This window comes from Podarcis filfolensis (assembly GCF_964270895.1).
Source record: "Podarcis filfolensis genome assembly, chromosome: Z".
NCBI lineage: Eukaryota > Metazoa > Chordata > Lepidosauria > Squamata > Lacertidae > Podarcis > Podarcis filfolensis.
The window spans coordinates 6,452,467-6,459,203 of record NC_139617.1 but is presented as its reverse complement, the minus strand read 5'-3'; the positions used below and the strand labels follow the sequence as shown (position 1 = coordinate 6,459,203).

Below are 6,737 nucleotides of genomic sequence, written 5' to 3'. Positions count from 1 at the left end.
GGATGTTAAAGAGCCAAGGGTTTCTTGAAAGTTTATAGGCCAAAAAGGCAAGCCACTTTTCAGAGTAATCCCACCCCAAGTTAAGCTGAAAAATGACTTGCCTTTTCAGCATTGCAAGTAACTAATGCTGGAATATCATAGGAAGGAAGTATTAATGGAGAGAAGTAAAATTACTAAGGTTCAGAACTGGGAAGCCATTGGGCAAGAAACCTTTGAAATGCTCCAAATGAAGAGAAATTGTAAGATTTACCTAAATACATTTAAAATGTACCATAGGATTTTTCTTTCATGCTATGTATTTATATTATAAGATGGAATTGTCAAATGTACTTAAAGGTACTTAAAAACTGTAATAAAAAAAATGTTAGCGGCTGTTAGTGTAGAATTACACTCCTGAAAACAGAAGATTAATTAACATTAATTTTGAATTATGACAAACTGGGTTAAGATAATTACTTGTGTAGTGTAATTATTTCATTATAAGGCAACTTGCATCCAAGTCTTTAGCTAAGAAAGAAATTGGTTGTGACATTTGTTCCTGTGTTTTGCCATTCTTACCCAACAATTTGGACTTCAAAGATATTTCAATTGTTGCCAGATGGAGATGAAAAGATGAGAGATCCCCTCTTCCTCCCCCCACCCTTGCTCCTTATCAAAGCCTTCACTGTGAAGAACTGAAACTAATTGGATCAAGTAACAAAGAAACTATTGAAATTACAACCCAAGAACAAACAGACAGTATAACAAAGAAAAAGAAAAACCCTAATATGGGTGAGCACTATCATACAATTTTATTAAAATGAACCCTGTATTATTTTATTATTATTATTATTGTACCAAAGGTGGAATGAAACAGAAACAAAATTTCTTGCAATAAGACATTCTCCTTTGAGATCAGTCTATATCTGGAGTAAAAAGACAAAAGAGAGGGAATCCAAAGTAATATTTTAAAGGTAATTATTATGTTACTCACCTTCTGCCTGCATCGTGTGGGTGGTGATAAGTGTTTTTCACCTTTAATGGAATGTCAAATCTACAGGCAAGCCAGAACACATAATTAAATAGTCAGACTGTGATCACTTATAAAAGGATGCTGTGATTACTAAGACCCAGAATGGGTTTCTCAAAAAACAAGTCATACCAGATTAATCTCATTTCTTTTTTCCTTTTTGATAGGATGACAAGCTTGGTGGATCAGGGGAATGCTGTGGAAGTAGTGTATCTTGATTTCAGTAAAGCTTTTGACAGAGACATTCATTCTTTGCAGAGAAGATGGTAAAATGTGGGCTTGATGAGGAAACTGTTAGGTCAACTTTTTGCTGGTTGACTGACCAAACCCAAAGAATACTCACTAATGGTTCCTCGTCATTCTGGAAAAAAGTGGCAAGTGGGGTGCTGTAGGGTTCTGTCTGGGCCAGTTGTTATTCAATGTGTTTATAAATTGCTCCAATGAAGCTGAGGGGATGCTCATAAAATTTGCAGATAACACCAAACTGGAAGGGGTAGCTAACACTGTAGAAGACAGAATTGGGATTCAATATGACTGTAACAGGTTGGAGAACTGGGCCCAAACAAACAAAATTAATTTCAATATGGACAATTGGTAGGTCCAGCTGCACTAATATAAAATGGGGGTTACCTGGCTTGCCAGTGGTATGTGTGAAAAGGATATCAGGGTCTTAATATATCACAAGCTTAACATAAGGCAACAGTATTATGTAGCAAAAAAAAAGCAGGCGAGGGATCCTCTGATAAATTCATCAAAATCTTTCTCCCTGTGAGTATGCCTGTGAGGATTGTTGCAACATTAGGGGAAGGCATTTGAGCTGAGCCTTAGTGTGGGGTTTGGGACTCGGCACTAGGGATGGTAAAATAACTCTTAAGTCCCATTAGCTGCCTTTACTTTCTATCTCCAAATGGATTTTGCATCCTTAAGCACACTTCTCTTCTTCATCTGACTTTGTCCAGGTTCCCTGACCAAAATACTTTCACCTCAGAGCAAGAGTGTTCCAGGCTCCTGAGCAGATGCTGGTCTTGCATGCATCATTTAGATCTTTTCACAAACAATTAGGAATTTAATTGGGAGGTTTGCTGTCAGAGTTGGACTTCCCTGCTGATGTGTTCCCCATTCCAAAATCATGAGCACTTACTCCATGACCTCTGGAGAGTTAATCATATCCATAAATAACTTGCTGGTATGACCAATCTTCTCTCAAACAAGAAAAAGAGTGCAATCCTATTCATAGTTATTCACTTATGTTAAGAAATTTATAGACCACTCATATGATAATATATATCAGGACAATGTAGAGAAAACCACAAAATAGAGTATAAAACATATACAATGACTAACACAGTTAAAGTCTAACAGTATAAAATGACCAAGGGACAATAATTACAAATTTCTTTTGGGGAAAAAAGCTTGAGTAAATAAAAACATTCTTCCATATGAATCCTAAACATAGATTGTTAGTGCTTGCCTTCCACGAAAGACTTTGGGATCTTAAATTTCTGCGGCACCCTGTGTAACATTAAAATTTGGAACAGTCCCGCCTCTTGCCTTCCATTCTACATTATAGTTGTAGAGCTCCCTGTGGCACCCCCGAGGCTCTGTGCCCAATGTGATTGAACCAGTCACACTCCTCTAAATCACTTGTGATGCCTTATATACAATGGGTTCTACTGGTTATTGACCAAAATGATATATATAATGGGCACAAACTCCATGTTAATAGGGCCACAACAATGAAAACCATATTACTGGTGGTCACAGAGCAAATAGCAGAACCACTAGGAGGTTCTCAGTCTGGAAGCATAGTGGCAGTGTCACTCATGTAGCCTGGCCCGTCAGCATATAAGCAAGAAGCAACATCTCCAACCTTGTCTGGTAGCAGATGGGCAACTATTGCAGCTGCTTCAAAAATGTACAATACGTTGTGTTCGTACTAACTTCAGTTTCTGGACCAATTTCAAGAGCAGCCCCACATAGAATGCATTGCAGTAATCAAATTTTGTGGTTACAAATGCATGGCCTTACTTGGGAATAAGTTCCACGCAACCTACTGATAATTTCTCTTTCTTTCTTTCTACTCAGGAGCAAATTAAATTCAATGGAATAGAAATGCATATTCACTGGGACTCACTTCCAAGTAAACCTGAATTGCAGTTTCTGTGGAAAATATGAATTCTGTATTATGGATCATTAGGAGAGTGGCTTAAAATAAGTCTTAGTATGAAAATGTACTTATAGAAATATGGTTTCTGCACCTCAAAAAGAATAGTATAGAGCTGGGAAAGTTTCAGAAAATGGCAAGCAAAATGACTGAGGGGTTGGGGCACCCCCCATGTGTCTTTGTGCTATGATAAGGCCTCTGAATTGAGTGTGGTGGGATATGTGCATGTGCAAAAACCTCTGGCATTTGCATGAATTGAATTAAGAATGCGTCAATTTGGGTTCTCTTGGTTTCTCATTTTCCCAGTCTTAAATTCATTATGTCACATTTCTGCAGTGCTTTTTCTTTTTTAAAAATAAAAAATCCTCATGAAAATTCTTCAGCATTTAGTGCAAATTTCTCCAAATCAACACATCTCTGCATGCTGTTTTGTTGACTTCACATGCATTTTTCAAGCAATTTATCTTAATATTATGCCTTTTGTATGTTATTTCCAGTAATATATTCATTTTATGTATTCCCTTCTCTAATAAGTTCATTTTTATAAACTTTCACTGGTTAAAGAACTGCAATGCAAAATGCAGGTAAGTGCAATATTTGAAAAATGGCTATGTTCTCAGATAGATGGTTCCATGATGGTTCTCATGCTGTTTTGACAGGAGTGGCTTTAAATATAAACTGAATTAAATTTCTTCCCCATCCTTAAGTGGAATGTAGTCTATTGTACAATATTATCTTTTGTTCCCTCCCCAAACTTTTGCCTCTGGCACCACCCACCACAGGTATATGGCCTCTGAAATATTGCCATTTGGAAATGCTGGAAAGGGTTCCTCATCTCTGCTGTAGGGAATGCAAAAGGTTGTTGTGGAAACAGTTGCTAAGGGGGGAAACCTATAGTAAGTCCCCCCAGATAAACAGTTTAGGATTTAGTGGATCTCCAGCTCAGATGGTTGATTCCCAGCTCAGTCAGGCTCAGCCTGAGGTAACTTGTCCTTCCCAGGTCAGAAAGTTCCTCAGAAGGAGTGTTCTGCGTGTGTAGCAGGGATGGGGGTGGGGAGGGAATGGCTGGATCTCAAGCCTATGCAGCTCAGTCACATGATCTTGTTTATTATTATTATTTTGTTTGTTTGTTTGTTTATTGCATTTGTATACTGCCCTTTATCCAAAGATCTCTGGGTGGTTCACAGCATAAAAATACAAAATAAAAACACAATACATAATTAAAAACAAGAACAAGGACATAAAATGTTAATAAGCCAAAGTCTGGTTGAAGAGGAACATTTTCATCTGGCGCCTAAAGATGGATAATGAAGGCTCCAGGTGAGCCTCCCGGGAAGAGCTTTCTACAAAAGGGAAGCCACTGCAGAAAAGGCCTGTTCTCATGTTGCCACCTTCTGTACCTCTCGTGGAGAAGGCACACGAAGAATGATGGCTGCAGGGTCTGGGTTGGTTGATATGGGGAGAGGTGGTCATTGAAGCATTGCAATCCTGAGCCATTTATGGGTTTATGGATCAAAACCACCACTTTGAATTGAACCCGGAAATTAATTGGCAGCCAGTGTATCAGGCCAGGATCTGTGTAACATGCTCAGATAATCTTTCCTTGCTGAACAATGAGGCTGGCGAATTCTGCACCGAGTTTCTGAACGCTACATCTAACATGTTGCAGTAACCTAATCTAGAGGTTACCAGAGCAAAGATATCTGAGATTTGGCTATCACCCATAGAGACACAGCTGGGATTTGGCTATGTCCAGATAGAGACACAGCTGGGACACCAGCCAAAGTTGATGGAAGGCACTTCATGCTACCAAGGCCAGATGAGCCTCAAATGACCCACAAGATGAATAACCACTCATTCAGAGGAAGTGTAACTCCATCAAGAGCAGGCAACATCCTATCCATCCAGTCTAAGGAACCATTCAGTGACAGTCTTACCTCAAATGAGCTTCAGCTTGTTGGCTCTCAGCTAGTCCGTTACTGAGACAAGACAATGGTCCAGTGCCTCACCTGCAGCTGTAAAGAAATAGAGTTGTCTGTCATCAGCATATTGTTAACAATTTACAGTGGTACCTCGGGGTACATACGCTTTAGGTTACATACACTTCAGGTTACAGACTCTGCTAACCCAGAAATAGTACCTCGGGTTAAGAACTTTGCTTCAGGATGAGAACAGAAATCGTGCTCCGGCGGTGTGGCGGCAGCAGGAGACCCCATTAGCTAAAGTGGTGCTTCAGGTTAAGAACAGTTTCAGGTTAAGAACGGACCCCCAGAACGAATTAAGTACTTAACCCAAGGTACCAATGTACTCCAAAACTCTGGATTACCCCACTCAGTGGTTTCATGTAGACGTTAAACAGCATGGGGGATAAAATTGAAAACCGAGCATTACCCTTTGGAAACAATAGTCCAAGTAGGACCAGAACAACTGCAAATGAGTGCCACCCACCCATAACCTGAACAGCTACTCCAGGAGCATACCATGGTCAATGGTACAGAAAGCCACCAAGAGGTCAAGAATTAACAATGACACATTTCCCATGTCTCTCCCAACAGAAGTCATCATACAGGGTGACCAAAACAGATTCTCCACCGAAACCAGGAAAATGATCCAGAACAACAGTTTCCTCCAAGCAGTGGTAGAGGAAGGGGGGGTGCGGACCGCCCTGGGTGTCATCACTGAGGGGGAGGGTGACAAAATGACAAAATTATGAGGGGTTTAAAAAAAAAAATCAGCTCCCGAAACTTTTTATTTCGGTCCACAAATGTAAGGAAATGCAGCTGGCACTGGGTGCGACACCGCGGGGGCACTTAGTGCGGGGCCTGCAGTGTGAATGAGCCAACGGCAGTGTGGGACTTGTTTCTGCCCTCCACCTCTCCCTCAGCCACCCTACAGTTGAGGGGGAGGCAGTGGAGAGGCTCCACACAGTGCGCCCCGCCCCCTTGGGTGGCAGGATGCACTCACCACACCAGGCCTCCGAAGCGCCTGGATTTGGCCTGTCGCCACCCACTCAATAACCTTGCCCAAGAAGGGGTGATTAGCAAATGGCCAGTAGTTACTTATATTTTCTGTGTCCAGGGAGGGTTTATTGAGGAGTGCTTTTACTACTGCCTTCGTCAAGCAGGCAAGGACTGTTCTCTCTTTACACCAGTTTGCTTTATACCAGCTTCTTGTGAATATGATTGGCCCCTTAGTCTCTTTTTCTATGGGGTCATCTCAGTGGCACATTGCATTTACTTCCTTCTATTAGCACATTGCCCTCAACAGATTTCTGCTTCCTTGATCAGTCTTTACTTTGGCAGTTTCCTTCATTTTTCTCCCTCTAATTACTAACTTTTAAAATTTGTACTATTACTGCAGTGCTGCACTTTGGGGGAAAGAACGGGTGCTTGTGCTTACTGAAGGTATTCCAAAATTGTCATTCTGTCTCAAAAGAGAAATGATCAACCAGCTAAACCAATAAAAAGGAAAATCTTTTAACAAATATGAAAGCATGTTCAATTTGTGAGTGTAACCCCTTGGTGATCCTGGTATGAGCAAAATGCAATCCTGTATAAGAGATGA

General features: G+C 40.6%; 1 long non-coding RNA gene across 1 annotated transcript; it reads right to left on the bottom strand.

The window, feature by feature from the left end:
* Positions 1-972: 972 nt before the first annotated feature.
* On the bottom strand, positions 973-5,174 carry LOC310753977. Its single transcript, XR_014543531.1, has 2 exons — positions 5,111-5,174; positions 973-1,033 (listed from the first exon to the last, which is right to left on the bottom strand). It is a non-coding gene; the product is annotated as an uncharacterized lncRNA (long non-coding RNA).
* Positions 5,175-6,737: the final 1,563 nt, after the last annotated feature.